Genomic DNA, 19,881 nt, shown 5'->3' on the forward strand with positions numbered 1-19,881 from the left:
AAGGGAAAGCCATTTTTGAAACATAGCTCAAAAAGGTGTCTTAAAACCGGTACACTATTTTTACAGACTCACTCTTCCACAGGGCTTAAGGACAGCACATTTGTCCATTATAATCCTTATTTTCATATGCATCCCTGCCAGCAGTGGCCATTCCCAAAGAGGTAATGCCAGAGTAGAACAACTAATGGAATGGAAAATCATCTGTTTTTAAATGCCTGCAAGTGTTTCCACAAGTGCTTAAAAAACCCATGGAATTGGCACTTACGATACAAATAGTGACTTACTAGACCGGCAGCATGGAATAAGAGAGCCAGTCTCAGCAGTAGCATGGCTGAGAATCAAGGTGAACTGCAGTATTCTTGAAACCATTTTTCTTCCACATACATAGTGGGATTTGTCATTTTAAACAACTATATGGAGGACATTTTATTTTTTATTTGTTTCCATAGCCTCATGGCGTGTGACCCTTCCTACTTTATTTATAAGGAGATTTTGCCACAAAATTAGTTAATGCACCAGCCAGTTACACAGATATTGTTGTAATGGGAGCTTGTATACAGAGAAATTACCATAGAAATGATATAACATAAATAATCTCAGTTAAACAGAGTAAATCAGAATAATATTAGATAGAAAGTCTACAGACCAAGGATGCCATATTGCTCTCTCCTCTTATTTTGAATTAGCAGTTGTAATCCATACTGTTTTATTCAGAAAAGTATTTGGTGACATTCAAAAAATCTGTAATTTACAACATGCTCCTATATAGTAGCATTTCATAGATTAAACAGGGACAAGAACTGATTATTTGAGGTTTATATTTGGTGTTACATGATCCTACTGTAGGAGAGTATGTGTGTGAAAGATCCTTAGACACAAGCCTCAGAAATTGAACTCATTTGCATTGTAGCTCACAGTTACCGCTTTGATGCCATTATGTCCCATTGCTCCTGTTGCTTTGGACACCTTAAGCCTTGCACCAGAAAAAAGATGAATTGCTGTAGATCCCCTGGTCTTGTAGATCACCTGGAATTGCTCCCAAGAAATGAGAGACTTCAAATGTCAGAGGTTTCTTGTGTAGGGAATTTTTCATCTTTCCTTGAAGGCCTGGATAGCCTTAATGGCTGAGTCCAGGAAGCAGAAAAATAGGTTAAGTAGATGCAGGCAGTACCAAAGGATAAAAATAACAGAAAGGGAAAGCTTAGCTTGATTCAACCTCTGGTTCAAGAGCAATATTGTTATAGAGAAGTTGATAGAATATGTTCAAAACCAGTTGGAACTCCGAGTTTACACAATCAGACTCCCTGATGGTAGGAAGACATCAGTTCCAACTGAATTTGCAGCGAAGTTTATTGCTATCTTAGACCCAGGGGATCATCAGAGAGGATTTGTTTTATACTTTTAAAAAAGTTACATAACTCCTGCAGGAAGGGAAGTAGGCAGTAAGGTAAAGGAGAACAGAGGTTCTGTGACTATAACTCATTATAGAGAAGATTGGGACCACACTAAAATCTCTGGATCCAAAAAAATACCTAGGATATGAAGAAGAGAAGATTTTTTTCCATCAATTTAAGTCCCTTGCCTTATTGTGTACCTATTATGGAAATACAACAGTTATGAACTACACAAAGACAGCCTGTGTTACTTTCAACATCTTTCAAAATAAAGTGTCCGAGGTGACGGGGAGGGAGGGGTTTGCCAAATGAAGGTGCACAAAGCTACAACAAAAGTTTAAGGAGGGTGTGGCAAAATGAAAGAAAATAGAAAAAATTACTTGAAAGTATCCTCTTAATATCCCAGTCTTCTACAGATAGAGCTGTTTGGAGTAACTTCCCAAACATGAGCATGCATCAGTTTGTCTTCTAGGAACAAACCAGTCCTGCAAAGAGAAAATAAAACAACCACTGGATGAGTGAATACTGCAGACTGCTGTCATTCTTCACATCAACAGATTCTCTCTTCTTCTGGAACCACAGGACAGTCCTTCACACACACATAACTACCAGCAGCAAGCACAACATAATTTGGACATCGTAAGATTTATGGGCTAAATCCTCAACTGGTATAAATTTGTGTCGCTCCAATGAAATCAACGTCGCTATGCCAATTTACACCACCTGAAGATTTGGCTGTCTATGTTTCTGCAGAATGAATACACACTTTGCACATCTCAGGTGGCATGACATGCCTACAGGAGAACAATGAAAAGTAAACAATGTGCCATAAAACACATTTGTATTAAGCTATCAGAATCATGGAACCTTTCATCTAAGCTTTATGACAGCAATAAAACAGACCTGGCTTGCCAGATGGTGCTAAGTTCTCAAGTAAAATATACAATTTTCATTGCACAGCAATCCCTGGACACCCTTAGTATTTTAATTATAATTTGCATGGAGGTATCATAGACTAACTGGCCTATTTATTAAGGACTTTAGGAGGAGAAGTTCCACTAAAATTAATGAAGATTCTCTCTTGTTTGAAATATTTTTGTGACTTTAGGGCAAGTATGCTTAGGCAATGAAAATGTTCTCCATCTGTGCACCGCTCATTATAAACCTAATGGAATGCTGAGAATGAAGGCCTGCTTTCGACTGGTGACTGCACTGAAGCTGAACAGCTAGGAAAAGGCCAGTGCTGTAAACAGAACCCTCTATCCATGGCAACGGGTAGTTTCACTTGTAAATGCATAAAAGAAAGAACTGGTTTGATGTTTCTTTGCATTTTTAATATTTTCACAGTTTTATAACAGCAAGAATGAGCTGTGGGTCAAGCATTTCCTCGCCATTGATTGTCTGTGTTAAGGGGCCAAGGATTGAGTATGCTAGCCTATTAGCAGCCAGGAAATGCTCTCTGTGTTGGTCATTGTTGCTTAAATAAATTAAGATCAAACTGTGCCCCACATGGGAAGTAGCCACTTAAAGGAGCAGAAACTACCATTCTCCTTGTGGATTTCCCTGCCATCATTCCCTAGTGGGAGTGTGGACTTCTCTCCTTCATGATAAAAAGGGGACTGGCTTCAAAATCAGTGGATCAGGAGAGGCCTGGGGCATCCCCTGCATTAGTTCTCTGCTCCTAAATTTGCATGCTCGACTAGGGCTGTGAAAATCCTTCATGTAAACTGGGGTTCCACAAATACACACACACATTACATATATACACAAATAACCCGACTCGCGCATGTGCATGAGAGAGTTTGCACACCTAAATGGGCCACATAGGTGTGCATGTGTTCAACCTGGGAGGCAAAATGGCCAAACAATCTCCTTCCTTATCTGTTTCCAGCCTTCACTGTATCTGTATTCATAAACATGTTCCTTATCCCTAATCTGTTAGATCAGGGGTGGCCAACCTGAGCCTGAGAAGGAGACAGAATTTATCAATGTACATTGCCAAAGAGCCATAGTAATATGTCAGCAGCTCCCTATCAGCTCCCCTGCTCCCAGCACTCCCGCCCACTGGCAGCCCCGCTGTTTTGTGGCGTGCAGGAGGCTCAGAGAGGGAGGAGCAAGGGCATAGCAGGCTCAGGGGAGGGGGGCAGAGTCAGGGGTTGAGCAGTGAGCACCCCCTGGCACATTGGAAAGTTGGCACCTGTAGCTCCAGACCCAGAGTCAGTGCCTATACAAGGAGCTGCATATTAACTTCTGAACTTGGCCACCCCGTGTTAGATTGTAACAATATTCGTCTTCATCTTTCCTCATTTCTAGCTGAATTGACATGCTGTGGACAGGCTAGGCAAAAGGCTTCTTCCACTCCTTCCATCCCACACCAGGGATCCATCAGGGGTCTCTCTCCACTCCACCCTGAAGCCTTAGATGGTCAGCATTGTGAAGGGGAAAAGCAAAAAGCTGTCTCAGCCTTAACTGTGTAGGTATTTCTGCCTCCACTGTGAAGCCTGATTGGCTGAGCTGGCAGTCCATAAAGTTGAAGCCAATCAGCCGCTCCCGATTTTGGGTTCAGTTCTAGAGCGTTAATGACCCTGTAATTTCAGAGTGGCGAGTTTTGTTGTCTAATTCCTGCACTAGAGCAGCAAAAGCTGGCACTTCATACAAACTTCTTGAAGTTCACTCTCCTTTTAAGCAACTTCCTATGGCCCCTATGCCTTTCTAAAGTTGCCATCACCATATCCCTATGCTTCTCCCTGGGTCTATTCTACTCTCACTCCTCTGTTTAGCTCCGTATGTATCTGTAGGGTGCAAGTCATGTAGACTCCAAGGTGGGTAATGTTTCAGCTAAGCATTATACATTAAAGTTGATAGTTTTTTTGGCAGAACAACATGAAAATATTTTTGCTTAAAGGGACTATCATGCTTAGATAGGGCTTTTGGCAGCTGTAATCTAGTTTTAAAAATAAAATATTAACATGGGAAAGGAAGAACGACACCTAGGTCGGTACCGGGGGCTCCAAGCATTTAAGGCATAGTTCTGGTATGAAGCCATTACTGTAAAGGTGGCACCATTTTTACACACAGGGAGCAGATCTGTTAAGTTTTCAGAGTCATAGCTACTTATGTGAGCCACAGAAATGAGTTTTTACTCCTACAGAGCCAACACATCTCTGAAAAAGTGAGCTAGATTACATTCTGGCTCATGCATTGTGAGCAGAAATGTTGCATAAATTCCAACTGTTGGACCAAATTTTGCCCCCTCTAACATCTGTACTATCCTGGCACAGCAGGCCTCTTGTGTGCTTTCTACACTCACTTGAATTTTGGCCTGTGTAAGAAATGTTAGATTTTTGAAAAGTTACCTGCCTGCGTTTGTGTGTATTATTTTTCTGTTATGCAGGTTGGTGTTTTTAAAAGACATTCTGCATGATAGAAAAAGAAAGTTCTGCAGCACGTGGCTGAGGAATCTCAGTGCTACTTTCAACAGTTCAGATCAGTTGAGTAATCAAAGGGCAAGACAGAGTAGACATGCCTTTGCTTTGCCAGTTGTAAAAAATCAAACTCAGACTTTGCACCTGGCAGAGTTCTAAGTTATAAACAAGTTCTGTTGATATCATTATATTATAGAGAGCACTTTATCTAAGCTACCTCTTGAAACCCATGATCAGGCAATTAGCTGTATCATATAAGAGTGTGTATGTATTAATCCCACATTGTTTGAGTAGAACTTTCAATAAAAGCAGACCAGCTAATATCCAGGACCCTTCTAGTGCTAAACATTTCATTAATACATTTCTGTGCAGTCTCTAAAATGCTTTTGGGAGAAGCACAGTAAAGTGAATAAGGACTGTATATTCTCAGTCTTTGCAGATGCTGTATCCTTCTTAATGCACATGCTGTATATCCAGTACCAGGAAGTTCAGCTCAGTGAACTGCAGTAGTGCCAAAAAAATGCACTGTAATGTTGAATTAGCAAGTGAGGCGCAACAACAGACTATTTTTTCTATAGTATGGGGAAGAACTGTTTACAGTCATTGAAATCTAAGTAGTTTATAGGAAATCTTTTCAGAAACCATTATCAGGGTTACTTAAAAAATACACCTGTTTTCTTTATAGCTAACATCTGTATATTCTTAAATATAAAGTGACCTAAAGAGCACTATTCTTCCAAACAATCACATGATCAGCGTTTGCCCTCCTGCTCATTCCACAAGCCCTCCTGATGCTGCCAGCTCCTCCTGTTCTTAGATTTGGGGCAGGCACTTCATCTTTATTTGTTATGTAAACAGCCATGCTTATCTATGGCTCTACTAGTTCAAATGGCAGTGCACCTGGCTGAAGTTATACACAATGACTGAAAACAGCAATAGATACTGGGCTGTTTAGTGATGCCAAAAGTGACTAAGGAACAATTGTCCTCAAAATCAATTGCAAAATGTGCCATGCAACACCTGCATTATGAGAAAAGGAGCACAACTGTCCTAACCTTTATCAGTCAGGAGTTCCTGGTGTAGTGGATTCCCATGGTTGAAAGCAGAGACATCCGCAACAATGGGGGCTTTGTCCTGCACAATTGCTACCAAAGTAGCCCTGAGACTTCCATCAGACTGCTAGGAATATGTCTGGAGTGGGATGAATCTGGCAAAGCACTACTAAATTGCTGTATTGCCAGGCTCAGGACTGTTGGACAGCTGCACAGACTGACAATTTCTGTGCAGTTCTGAAAAAGGAAACTTTAAGGCTTCTAAAGCAGTGCTTCTCGAGCTATCTGATGTGGGGGACTGGCAATTTTTTCCCCCAATGTGCCAGGGACCGGTGCCATATTATTATCCTATTCGACGCTCTTATGAGGAAACTCGCCGCGGACCAGCAGCCGATGGCTCGCGGACCACTTTGAGAAGCGCTGTTTTGGAGTACTGAAATAGCTCTGTGTAAACTCACCATACCACTGAGTAAAGATTCATGATTGTTCTACCCTCTAGAGGTAGCAAAGAGGATATAAGTGCTACTAATGAGAGCTAATTGAGATTTTAAATCAGGACTGCTACTTCTTTGGGCCCAACTCTGCATCCCTCACATGCTCAAAACTCCCATTGAAATCAATGGGAATTTAGATGAGCAAGGAATGCAAGATTAAGTTCTATATTACACTTCACTTTCTAATTTTTTGGAACAGCAGCTTAAGATATAAGAACATTCACCATTACACCTAAGTGTGCATCATCTTGTACAGTCTTTGTCATGACCCTGACACCCTCTGCCACCCCATTATGACACTCCTCCAGTTCTTTTGTTGCACTGAGGAACATCAGCTGACAACATGTATTTATGTGTAGGGTTAAGGGTGGCAAGTTAAGACCTTCCTTTCTTGGAGATTGCCTGAACTTCAAACATACTGAAGAGCTGGAACCTCAGCTATAGAAGCTGACATGAGGCTTGTGACTTTGGTGGCAGAGAAATCTATGGACTTTTCAGTGTCCCAAGGACTGAAGAGTGCTCTAAAATTGGTCATAGAGAGCTCCTAAATGTGGGCTGAGGCCCCCTCAGCACAAGGAATAGGGTGACTAGTCAGCAAATGTGAAAAATCGGGACAGGGGATGGGGGGTAATAGGAGCCTATATAAGAAAAAGACCCAAAAATCAGGACTGTCCCTATAAAATCGGGATATCTGGTCACCCTAACAAGGAACCATCCCCACAGATATGGATGATAGTAGGAATAAATCTGCTCTCCAGGATACAGCAAGGCTGCTAAAGAAGAATGATTTGATGAGCTGGCAAGATTGGCTCTGAAGGATGTCTACCTATCATTTCCCAAAACTGCTAAAGTACCCAGAGTTCTTATAAGACTAGTGTCCCTTTCAGTTTATCATTTATTCCATTCTAGTTCACAAAGCTCCTAAAGTTTATGTAGCTTGAAAAATTAGGGGCATCAGAGAGATACTGGACCTAGATGGCATACTGATTAAATCCCAGAAGATAGAGCCATTACAGAAGGAGAATGATTTAAGCAATCCACATCCTAGAAGGGTTTGGCATCCTCATGATCATGTAAAAATATTATACAGCCTTACAAGAAATAAGAACTCTTGGTCTCCCAGAAAAGGAAATGTTCAAACTTCCCCTGTAAACAAGGGACTACGGTGTCCTCTAAGGAAAACCACCTCTCCCCTTAGGAATGTAGGCCTGTGTAAATGCAAGCAGTCTCCCAGGGACCCATCTACTAGTGGAGCCTCCAGAGACTGAGGGCCTAAAACAAGGGCCAGAGTACAGAGGTGAGATCAGATCAGCATCTCTCTTGAAAGATCCAATACATAGAAGTCTGGAGCAGACAAGCAGTGTTTGGCTTATTCTTGAACATGATCATTATATCAAATGCAAGTCTATCTTACTGGTTAACAGGATGAGAGGAGTTAGCCATCAGGGGCAAATGCTCACAAGAAGACAACAAATTCCATTTCAACTGCCTGGAACTCTGAGTAGGCTTTTGATGAAAAGCGTGGCAAAGGAGAGATCCCAAATACCAGTGGAGACTGCTTTAGTTAGCCAAGAGGAGGTTACTCACCCTGTGCAGTAACTGACGTTCTTCGAGATGAGTGTCCCTGTGGGTGCTCCACTCCAGGTGTTGTGTGTCCCTGCGCCTTCACTCGGAGATTTTTCGTAGCAATACTCGTACTGGCCACGCATGCGCAGAGGCTGCCCCCCCCCCCCCAGTGAGTCTAGGATAATAGTATGCATGTGTGGCCAATCTCCTCAGTTCCTTCTCTACAACGGAGGCTACCCCAACTCCGAAGTAGAGGGGAGTAGGGTGGGTAGTGGAGCACCCACAGGGACACTCATCTCGAAGAACGTCAGTTACTGCACAGGGTGAATAACCTCCTCTTCTTCTTCGAGAGATGTCCCTGTGGGTGCTCCACTCCAGGTGACTTAAAAGCCGTGTATCTTAAGGAGGTAGGGACTTCGGATCTGATAGGAACGCCGTAGATAGTACAGCCCTGCCCAAATGTATATCAGATAGAGGGCCTTGAGTAAGGGCATAGTGTTTAACAAATGTGTGCTCAGAGGACCAGGTGGCTGCTTTACAGATATCAGCCAGGGGAACTTTGCGTAAGAATGCTACAGAGGCAGCCATAGATCTAGTGGAGTGTGTTCTGATGCCGTCTGGAGGTGTAACTTTCTTCATCTGATAGCACAACCGTATGCACTGAGAAATCCAGTTCGAAAGTCTCTGGGTAGAAATAGGCGTACCTTTGGAGCGCTCCGCGATGGAGACAAAAAGTCTGGAAGAATTTGTAAAAGGTTTGGTTCTATCCAAATAGAAGGACAAGGCCCTGCGTACGTCTAGTGTATGCATTGAGGCTTCGAACGAGTTCGCATGTGGCTTCGGGAAAAAGGTCGGTAAGTGTATCGGCTCATTAATGTGGAATGACGAGTGTACCTTAGGAAGAAAATTGGGGTGTAACCTGAGGGTAACCTTGTCTTTGAAAAATAGCGTATATGGTGGGTCTGCCATAAGAGCTGCTATTTCTCCTGCCCGTCTGGTGGAGGTAATTGCCACTAAAAATGCTGTTTTCATCGAGAGGTGTAAAAGGGAGCATGTAGCTAGGGGTTCAAATGGTTGTTGAGTTAGGCAAGATAGAACTAGATGAAGGTCCCACGGGGTGGTGGTGGTTTAATGTCTGGGTATAGGATTTGGAGTCCCTTGAGGAAGCGCTTGGTGATAGGATGAGCAAATACAGAAGTATAATCAATTTTGTCATGAAAAGTTGTAATAGCAGCTAAATGGACCCTGATGGAGCTGAAAGAAAGGCCGGATTGCTTAAGGTCCAATAGGTAGTCAAGTATGAGCGGAAGAGATGCTGATGTGGGACTAAGTTGTTTAGCTGAACACCAGTGTGTGAATCGTTTCCACTTACGTTGATAGGTGGTGCGAGTAGATTGTGTTCTGCTATGTAGGAGCACTCTTTGAACTTGTTCAGAGCAATCTAGTTCGCTTTGGGAGAACCATGTAGGAACCATGCTTTGAGGTGAAGCATGGATAGGTTGGGGTGGAGAAAACGGTCGTGTTGTTGTGATAGGAGGTTCGGAATGAGAGGCAAGGGGATTGGTGGTCGAATCGACATTTTGGTGAGAAACGGAAACCAGGGCTGTCTGGGCCATGATGGGGCAATTAGGATCACCTTGGCCCCATCTGTTCGTATTTTTATCAGGACCCTGTTGAGAACCGGTATCGGGGGAAACGCATAGAGTAAGTTTTGGTGCCATGGGATCATGAATGCGTCTCCCAGGGAATGTTTGCCTAGCCCTGCTCTGGAGCAAAAATTGGGACATTTCTTGTTTTTTGCAGTTGCAAAGAGGTCTATTGCTGGGTAGCCCCAAATGCGGAATATGTTGTGAATGGTGTGCTCGTTTATTTCCCATTCGTGATCCCAAGGGAAATGTCTGCTTAGTTCGTCCGCTGTGGTATTCATCACTCCGGGAAGATAGGCCGCTGATACCCGGATGTTGTTCGCAATGCACCAGTTCCAGAGTTTCATAGCCTCTGTGCACAGCGACTGGGATCGAGCTCCTCCCTGCCTGTTCACATAGAACATGCATGCAATATTGTCTGTCATTATGCGTACGTGTTGATTCTTGATTAGTGGCAGGAACTGACGGAACGCATTGCGAATGGCTCGAAGTTCTAGGACATTTATATGGAGAGAGGTCTTGGTTGAAGACCAAAGTCCCTGGGCTGTGTGGTGAGACATGTGTGCACCCCAGCCTGTCAGAGATGCATCGGTCGTCAGTATGAGGGATGGAGCCTGCTGAAGAAAGGGGACTCCAGAGCAGAGGTTGGAGTGAATTGTCCACCACTGTAGAGAATCTTTGACTCGGACAGGTATGGAGAGAGTCTTGTTTAGAGGGTGCACATTCGGTCTGTACACCGTGGCCAACCACGCTTGGAAGCACCTCATGTATAGGCGTGCATTTTGGATGACAGAGGTGCATGAGGCCATGTGACCTAGTATTTGTAGGCAGTCCCGGACAGTCACCTGGGGACTGTTGCGAATCCTTGTGGCCAGTCGGCTTATAGAGTTGAAGCGGTCTGGTGGGAGAGATGCCAACCCCGTCCGGGAATCGAGGTATGCCCCTATGAACTCCAGATGTTGGGTGGGGTATAATGTGGATTTGTTTTTGTTTACTTGCAGGCCTAAAGATAGGAAACAATCTATGGTAAGTCATATGGATCGGAGAGCTTCGTCGAACGTTGAAGCTTTGAGGAGGCAATCGTCTAGGTAAGGAAATATTACGACCCCTTGTTTTCTGAGGTAGGCTGTAACTATGGCTAGGATCTTGGAAAAAACACGGGGGGCCGTGGACAGTCCGAAAGGGAGAACCCTGTATTGGAAATGTGTGGAGCCGAGAGTAAAGCGTAGGAATCGTCTGTGGGACGGATGTATAGTCACATGAAAATAGGCGTCCTGTAGGTCAAGGGCTGAAAACCAGTCGCCCTGCTCCAGCGCTGGGATTATAGTGGTGAGAGTGACCATCTTGAACTTTTGCTTTTTGACAAATTTGTTGAGCCGCCTGAGGTCAAGGATTGGTCGCCATCCCCCATTTTTCTTCTCTGTTAAGAAATAATGGGAGTAAAACCCTTCCCTCTGTGTCGTTCTGGCACAGTTTCTACTGCTCCCAGTTGAAGGAGATGCTGCACTTCTTGGAAGAGTAGTTGCTCGTGAGATGGGTCCCTGAAGAGGGACGGGAAGGGTGGGTGGGAGGGAGGGAGAGGAAGGGAATGGCGTATCCAATTGTAACTACCTCTATGACCCATTTGTCGGATGTAATTTTCTGCCATTGATGAGAGAATGGTCGTAGGCGGTGTCCAAAGATAGGTGTGCCGGCTGAAGTGGGAACGCTGTTTTCTAAACCCTCGACCAATGCTTCAAATCTGCCTATTGGTTGGAGGGGGTTGCGGCGCCCCTGTAGAGTTAGGATGACGACGCTGGAATCTTGGTCTTTGGCGTTGTTGTTGCTGTTGTTGTTCCTGTGGTCTATAGGAGTGTTGTGTAAATGCGGGGTAGCGTGGGCGTTGATAAGGTTGATATCTATATTGTCATCTTCTGGTCGCAGGTGGCTGGAGGCCTAGGGACCGGAGGGTTGCCCTTGCGTCCTTCATCGAATGAAGCACGTCGTTTGTGGTGGAGGCAAAAAGTTTTCCCCCCGTCAAAGGGAAGATCTTCAATGGTGCTCTGGACCTCTCGAGGAAAGAAGGAGGAGGAGAGCCATGAACCCCGTCGCATGACCACTGCTGTGGCGGTCGACCTTGCTGCAGTGTTAGCTACATCGAGGGCCGCTTGGAGAGCGGTACGTGATATGGTTTGTCCCTCGGAAACCAGAGCTGTGAATTGTTGTTTCTTCTGCTCTGGGATGTGATCAATAAAATCCATGAATTTATTATAGTTTTTGTGGTCATATTTTGCAAGGACAGCAGTATAATTAGCTATGCGAAATTGTAGCGTCGAGGATGCATATACTTTACGGTCCAGGCGTTTACTGTCCTTGTTGGCTGGAGTGGAGCGGGCGTACTGTTGTTTGGCCCTCTGGTTCGCTGCATCCACTACCAATGAGTTTGGCGCCGGATGGGTAAAAAGGAATTCAGAGCCCTTTGAAGGGATGAAGTACTTCCTGTCCTCTTGTTTACAGGTAGGTAGGCTTGTGGCTGGAGTCTGCCAGATGGATTTAGCGGGTTCTAAAAGGGCTACGTTGATTGGTAATGCCACTCTAGAGGAAGAAGAGGGCTACAAGATGTCTGTTAGCTCATGCTGTTGTTCAGTGACTTCCTCCAAGTTAATTCTCAAGTCACCGGCATCTCTTTTAAAGAGGTCTTGGAATTTTGCATAGTCATCCGACGGTGTTGGAGGAAGGGGGCGTAAGGCTTCCTCAGGCGTTACGTCGGGCTCTGCTGGAATAGGAGCAGGACTCAGTTGCTCCTGGAAGTGTGACGGTGCTGCATGGTATCTTATGTCACTGGCAGGTCCGTCACGAGGCGGTGCTAAACCGGTGTTGCGACTGGTCGAAGTGCCGTAGCGCACGTGTTCTCGAGGGTACGATGCCCATGGTGCCCAACATTGCCATGGTGGTGGGTAGGGCATAGGTGGTGCCATCCAGGGGTTCACTCCCCATGGGGCAGGATCCTGAGAACAGGCTGAGGTAGTTTTTTTGTAACCTCTGTTGATTGGGGTCTGGGAGTCTTGATATGGAGAAAAAACTGCCTGTGGATCAGTTTCCTCCTCAGTGGAGGAAGGTTGCTCTGATCCTGACTCAGGCATTGGAGAAAAACAGGCATTTATCAGGGGAGACTGCAGAATAGGTGATACCAATAGATCTGCTGTCTGAGTAAATTGAAAAGGTGAGGCTCCTGCGTGAGGTGAAAACTGTGGAGGAGGAGGTTGCCGTGAGGGAACATTCCTCTGAGCAGGGGTTTTGCCTTTGATCTCCCTGTCAGCCTGTGCTGCAGTTGCCGGTGCCATGGTAGGTGCCGGGGGGGCAACATCAACCTGCAGAGGGTCAGGCAGGGTGGGAAATGTCGGCACCGCGTCCGTCGCGGTGCCGAACGGTGCCATAAACGAGGCAGGCAACTGAAAGCCTGAAGCCTCGGCACCGGAGCTTCGCGCCGCCGCCGCAGCCTGAGGCGGCTTTCGTACGGTGCCTGAGGAGCCCGGCTCTTCAAAAGTGCTGAGGCGAGGAAACACAGGCAGGGAAACTGTTGACCTGCCTGAGGAACTCTTGTGCCTCACCAACTTCTTTATTGGAGAGGGCTGCCCCTTTTTTGTAGATTTCTTCAGTTTTTTTGAAGCAGGGGGGCTGTGGCGGGCAGTAGAGCCGGAGTCGGCGCCTGGGTCTGAAACTGACCCGATAGACTTTTGCAGAAGGAGCAGTTTCAGTTTAAGCTCCCTGTCCTTCCGTGCCCTGGAACTGAGTTTGGTACAGTGGGCACATTTTTGGGGAATGTGTGTTTCCCCCAAGCACTTTATACATTGAGAGTGGCCATCAGAGAGCGTGATAGCGTCCTTACACGTAGAGCAGCGCTTAAAGCCTGTGGAGCCAGGCATGGTAGAAGCGGCTGCGGCTGAGAGAATTTTTTTTTTTTAACAGATAAAAGAACGAATGAACTACACTAACAAGAACTGACAACAAACTAACTACTAGAATAGGTAATTGTAACAAGAGTGAGGGATTTCCTAACGAGTCTGCTGAGCTCCGTCTCAGGCCGGGGATGGTAGAGAAGGAACTGAGGAGATTGGCCACGCATGCGCACTATTATCCTAGACTTACTGGGGGGGGGGGGAGGGGCAGCCTCTGCGCATGCGTGGCCAGTACGAGTACTGCTACGAAAAATCTCCGAGCGAAGGCGCAGGGACGCACCAACACCTGGAGTGGAGCACCCACAGGGACATCTCTCGAAGAAGAAGAAGAAGTGATCACATGTGGTACTAAAACAAACTGGTAGGCCAATGCTCCAAGATGCTCGTGTGGATGGCCAAGAATTTGGGGGAGTACTGCCTAATATATCATCTGTCAATGTGAGCAGAATATACTCCAGGCCTGTCAGATGCCAGAACAGATTGGAATTCCAGGTACTTGAGAAACTTAAGGAATCTGGTGTCTAAAATGACAAGCGTTTACATGCCCTGTCTATGTATATTTCTCATATATCTGTAGCTGTAGTATATACATGCCCTTTATCCGAGACAGGAAACATCAATTCTGCCACAAATAGGCCACAGTGGTTAAAGCAGCCAGAATCTAATTGGGAAACTGAGGCAAGCAGAGATTAAGTGACTTTTCCAAGATCACTTTTCCAAAGTAACAAGGCTAGGTAGAGAACTTTTAGTTTCCAGTCCTTTGCTTAACCAAAAGACCATATTCCTCTCTAACTGCATAAATAAAAGACAGGAACAATCTCTGTCTTGAGGAACTTGCAGTCAGTCTAATTCAGACAGATGCAGCACATAACTCAAACAGAATATAGTCATTGGGCAGTGATGGCACAGAGATCAATGTTGGAAGGCTTTACTAAAGAAGCAGATTTTAAAAAGAGGGACTTGATGGAAGACAAGAAGTCTAAAGTTATTTCAGTCCCAGGGAGCAACATGAACGAATTTGTGAAGCCATGATGGCAAATGTCATTTTTAAATACACACAGTGATGTAAAACTGGCCTTTAATGTAATTTTACTCCCTTGTGCATACTTATTATGAGAGGTTGTATTCAGTAAAGCCTTCCATTATATGGTGTCATAACACTATTGGGCAAATGTTTATTTTTTTTACGGCATGGGTTATCTATGTGGAAGGTACTTATTAAATATTTAAATTGTAAGAAATTTCTTTATCAGATTACACAGGCACTTTACTGCCCATCTACACCAATGTTCATCTAGCACCTTGAGAAGGGAATTGGTTTGACCATTTTTTGAGCAGGCACAATGATTTCCAAACAAATATGTGTAAGTCAGAATTGAAGAGATCAGAGGCCAAATTTATCCCTGCTTAATGGAGCTACTCTAGGGATTAATCTGGTCTAGCAGGTTCAAGCGTGTTTGAAAGCGGTGTTGCCAGCAAAGAATTGTCCTAAATGCACTTACTTCTAGGTAGTTAATTTGCTATCTAGATTTCAGTTAATTTTCAGGAAATATGGCAAATGGGTTAATGTGTCCTCATGAGACTGTTCCAAGCAAGTTTTTAATTCACAATTTATCTGAACTAGTATAAAATAAATATTATAAAGCTATAATTAAGCATTAAAACTATTCACTATACATACATACCTAGGCTTGCTCAAAATGGCAATGTAAAGAAATATTCCTTAACTGCAGTCCTAGAAACTTGTTGCTGCAACTTGGAAGAGTGGGCCAGGAAAGTGATCCACAGTGTTCTAAAATGTGACTCCATACAGATGTAGTAGAATGTTCAGAATGAAGCCCTGCTTTCCTATTGGTTGTTGCACAGCAAAGAAAAGAAGAGTGCTGTAAATAGAACAGTAACCATGGTAACTTGCCCTTCAAACTTTGCAACATTTATGAAAATATTGTCTCAGTTTATAACAATAATTATAAGTTTGCTCAGCTTTGACTCAGCCATTCAGATATTCCAGCTAGTTTTGCTGCCCCAGTCCTGCACCAATTGAAGTCAGTGGCAACTCTCCCATTGACTTCAGTGGTGCAGGATAGGGTCCATAGAACCAAATCCTGGCATTACCAGAGTCAGTAGGAATTTTGCCTCTGACTTTAATGGAACTGGGATTGGACACTAAATGCTAGGCTATGGCCTCCCTGGTGGTTGCTGTTCAACTATAACAGTGTTTTTAAAAAGGAAAATAGCAAATGCCTCAAGACTCTTAACCTCATCAACATCCTGTATCCATCTTTAACTGAATAGCTTCGCTTTGGCTATTTCTTCCCCATCTAACTGTATGTAATCAGCACAAACAGCAGTACGCTTGACTCTGGATGATGGCAGGCAAAATACATTCATTGGCAACTAAGCTTAAAGCAGCTTAAATGAAATTCAGACAGTGATGGGGCAAAGATATTTCATGCATGCTGCAAACTTGTATAACATGTGGTTCAGCCTGATGGAATTACACACTTAACTTCTACAAAATATGGTTATAATGAAAATGTTGACAGTGACAGCAATGCTACAAGCAGACTTCATGATAATAACGTTAAGCAGTAAGGAAATTAATCGGTGCTTTCAAATGTCCCCCTTTCAGTACAAGTTTCATTACAGGGCATTTTTTAACCTTGTCTAAAGAACAGTTTGGATAGTCCAGTTCCAAATTCAAGTTCCCAAGATTCCTAGCAGCCAATAAATATAACAAACAAGTATTCTTAACAGCAAATACAGTTTGGATGGCACAGTGGGTTCAACTTTGAACTCAGGAATCCTGACGTCAATTTTGCCACAGATCACAAGTGGAAATGAATTTGGTGATTTCATCTGGGTCATTAATGGATGTTAGCATCCGAAAAGGTCACAGTGGTTTCCAGCACCATCGGCATTAACTTCTCAAGAGAAGTCCAGAATAGGAGCAACAGAAGGATTACCACCAATCAGTTTTGAAATGCTTTGGCAGACCCAGCTGCTCGGGTGTGGCTGAGGAGCATGTGAGGTAACAAAGAGGGTGGGGTTGCAAAGATAGCTCTAAGTCAGGGGTTCTCACAACAAAATTTTGTGGGGGGGCCACAGAGTGTGACCACCAACTCTTGCAGCCAGCCGCTCTGACAATTTTTCCTAAAACACTTAATTGACTTTAAGAAAAACAAATACATATACACATATACATGTCCAAATCATCGTAATGTATTTATGCAGGGTTTTTTTGCAGACTCCACCAGCATTTGTGGCTCCAGAGGAGGGCAGGGCCCAATCCCTGCTGGTAGCCCCTGGGGAGGGGCCACTGCTTTGCTCCCCCCCCTCCCATCACTTCCCTGGAAGCTGTGGGCACAAGAAAAGCCCATGGTGGCTACATGCAGCCATGATTGCCGCATTTGAGAAATGCTGCTCTAAGCCACCTTTTTGCCCTCTTGCTGAACTTGGCGCTGCTATGTGCTGGACCAGTCCTGCAGTGCAAGTCAAAGCAGTTTGATAAACCTTCGACTCCTATTACGTTAACCTGCTCTTGTATCGGCAAAGCTCAGTTTCAACCCTCAGAGCCATATAAAGCATAATGGAAGACATAATCCTGCCTCTCTCTCCCAAGAAGCTTTCAATCCAAGGGTCCAATCATATGTCTAGTAGAAACCAATGGGATTTTGCCACTCACTTCACTGGTAGTTGGATGGATGGAGGCCCAAGTTAAGTAGACCATGGAGTTGGAATACGTAAGATACCTTATGGCTAGGAAAGGCAAAGTCTCTGGACAGTGGAGATGTCCCAATTGGGCTAGTGTCATATACTTAGGCCCAGATCCTCAGCTGGTATAAGTAGGATTTACACCAGTGTAAGGAGCTGGCCCTTAATTTTTCAGGTCCACCTTGATAGGGCTAATGGAAGAAGAGAATTTTGAGGAATTAGTATATTTTAAAAGGCTAATATTAGTGGTACTGAAATAACAGATTTAGTCAAACAAATTCACTCAAACTGCTTATCCAAACGGGACCTATTCCAGTGAAATGTCATTCGCTTCGGACACTGGAAATATTTATAATAGGGATGCACAATGTGGGCTCGCAGAAACCAAATACTCCCCATGGACTTGTAAAATGTGAACCTGAGATGCCCTTATAGCTGAATTGCAAGGTTAGGGCAAATCTGAACAAAGGCAGGTTTTATTGCTGATTAACAGAAAATGCAATTAATTCCCACGTGTCTCCCCAGAAAGACACAAACATGAGTAAAGATGAGGGATAATAGTGTGGTTACAAATTATCCACAAGCACACGCACATTTGGTGATGTCCTCGGATTCCTGGGACGCTGCCACAGCCTACTCCAGCGTTGTGAAGGCGACATAACCCCAGTTTTGGGGGCTGAGATTTTCAGAACATTACAGACTGTTAGCCACACTTACCTTTAATGGATGATGTGTAGCTAAACCCTCTGCACTGCTCTGAAGGTCTCTGCTGGAGATTGCAGCAAACCTTGCAAGTGCAGACTTACACCTCATACCCAAAGCCCTTTGTAGTCAATGGAAATATGTCAGTTGGGCTTCGGATCAGCCCCTAGACATGATTTTGCTGGTGGCCCTAGAACAGATATGCCTTTTAAAGACCCAGCAATAGGAAGACTTTTAAGCCAATACTGACATGATGAGAAGACCGCTGCCTCTCTCCAGCTGCTAGTGATTCAGTACCAGGAGACCAGTGTGTGAACTAAAAGCATTTGGCTATAGCAGCTTCATGAGATCCATTCCGGAAAGTGTTTGGAGAGTGAATGGTAGACCAGAAGGAAAGAGGAGTGAAAATAGTTAGTATCTTTATGAATTAATTATAAACCAGGACACTAGGACTGCTTAATCTCTGAATAGCCTGACTGACTTCTATTCCACAGCTTACTGTATGAATGTGGGGGGTAGGGGGACAATCAATAACTGTGTGCTGAATTTTACCCTCAGATACAACAGTGCAAATTCTATGTAGTTATTTGTGTCTGTTTTAGATTCACCATGAAATACTGTATTTTCTGGCGTATAAGACTACTTTTTAACCCAGGAAAATCTTCTCAAAAGTCGGGTGTCGTCTTATACGCCGGGTGTCGTCTTATAGGGCGGGTGCTGAAACTTCCGAGCCGGACTGGAGAATCTGCGGTCGCCGCATATGGTGGGGGGAGCTCAAAAACGGCCGCGGCCGCATCCCCGCCCGATGACGAGGTGAGGGGGCGCCTCACCGGGAAGGTGTAAGTGAAGGGCGGAGCAAGCTGCAGGCGTCCGGGACGCCCGGGGAATGGAAAAAAGAGATAGAGCGGCGCTGTGCCCAGAAAAACACGCCTCTTTCACAGTCTGGCCCGCCCTTGTATCCTATTACCGTACCTCCTTCTCTGCCTCTCAGATCTCGCTCCTGAGGACTGCAGTGAAGCGGCGCAGGCGCGCATGTGCGAGATCTGAGAGGCAGAGAAGGAGGTAATAGGATACAAGGGCGGGCCAGACGGGTGAAAGAGGCGTGTTTGCGCTACCGCTCTGATAGTCTTGGAGACAGGGAGGGCTGGGCAGGCAGGGAGAGCTGACCAATCCAAGCAGGTTTTGTATACAACAACCAGCCAATCGCCGGTAAGATACATCGCTTGCCATGATTGGCTGGTTGTTGTATACTGGGTACCACATACAGTACAGCACCAGTATCTGTACCTGTTCATACAGTATAGCACCAGTACATACAGTACAGTATACAAATGTCCAACAGTCAAAACCCCATCATGGCTCCACCAGCAAGAAGAAAGAAATATGAAGCCAGTTTCAAACTTAAAGTGGTAAACTTTGCCATGGAACATAATAACTGCGCTGCTGCAAGACAATATGGAGTAACAGAAAAGATGGTTTGGGACTGGAAAGCAAATGAAAAAGCATTAAAGAGTATGCCAAGGGGTAAGTGTGCATTAAGAAGAGGCACTCCACATTGGCCAGAACTCGAAAAACATGTAGCAGACATGGTGAATGAGCATCGCCAAAACGGTTATGTAGTGACACGAAATAAAATACATTTGTTTGCACTTCAGTGGGCCAAATCTAACCCAGATCACAGCAACAGATTTAAGGCCACTGTATCCTGGTGTACTAGATTCATGGGAAGGCATAATATGGTACTGAGGCAAAAGATGAAAATTGCCCCAAAATTACCTGCAGATCTTGATAGCAAAGTAAATAGTTTCCATCGATACGTAATACAACAGCGCACTAAACATGGCTATGCGTTAAGTAGTATTGGAAATATGGATGAAACTCCAATGAATTTTGATATGGTTGAAAATAAAACTGTCCATCAAAAAGGTGAAAAAACAATTTTAATTAAAA

General features: G+C 44.5%; 2 long non-coding RNA genes across 2 annotated transcripts in view; one reads left to right on the top strand and one right to left on the bottom strand.

Moving 5' to 3' along the window:
- The window catches only part of LOC135974050 (uncharacterized), a 37,388-nt gene extending 25,654 nt beyond the window's left edge, over positions 1-11,734 (top strand). The window contains exons 2-3 of the long non-coding RNA XR_010591172.1: positions 10,579-10,665; positions 11,501-11,734. This is a non-coding gene — a long non-coding RNA (uncharacterized LOC135974050). The remainder of the gene's footprint in view (positions 1-10,578; positions 10,666-11,500) is intronic.
- Positions 1,740-19,881, bottom strand: part of LOC135974052 (uncharacterized) — an 85,468-nt gene continuing 67,326 nt past the window's right edge. The window contains exon 3 of the long non-coding RNA XR_010591174.1: positions 1,740-1,879. This is a non-coding gene — a long non-coding RNA (uncharacterized LOC135974052). The remainder of the gene's footprint in view (positions 1,880-19,881) is intronic.

Source organism: Chrysemys picta, chromosome 10 (genome assembly GCF_011386835.1).
Source record: "Chrysemys picta bellii isolate R12L10 chromosome 10, ASM1138683v2, whole genome shotgun sequence".
In the NCBI taxonomy this organism is placed as follows: domain Eukaryota; kingdom Metazoa; phylum Chordata; order Testudines; family Emydidae; genus Chrysemys; species Chrysemys picta.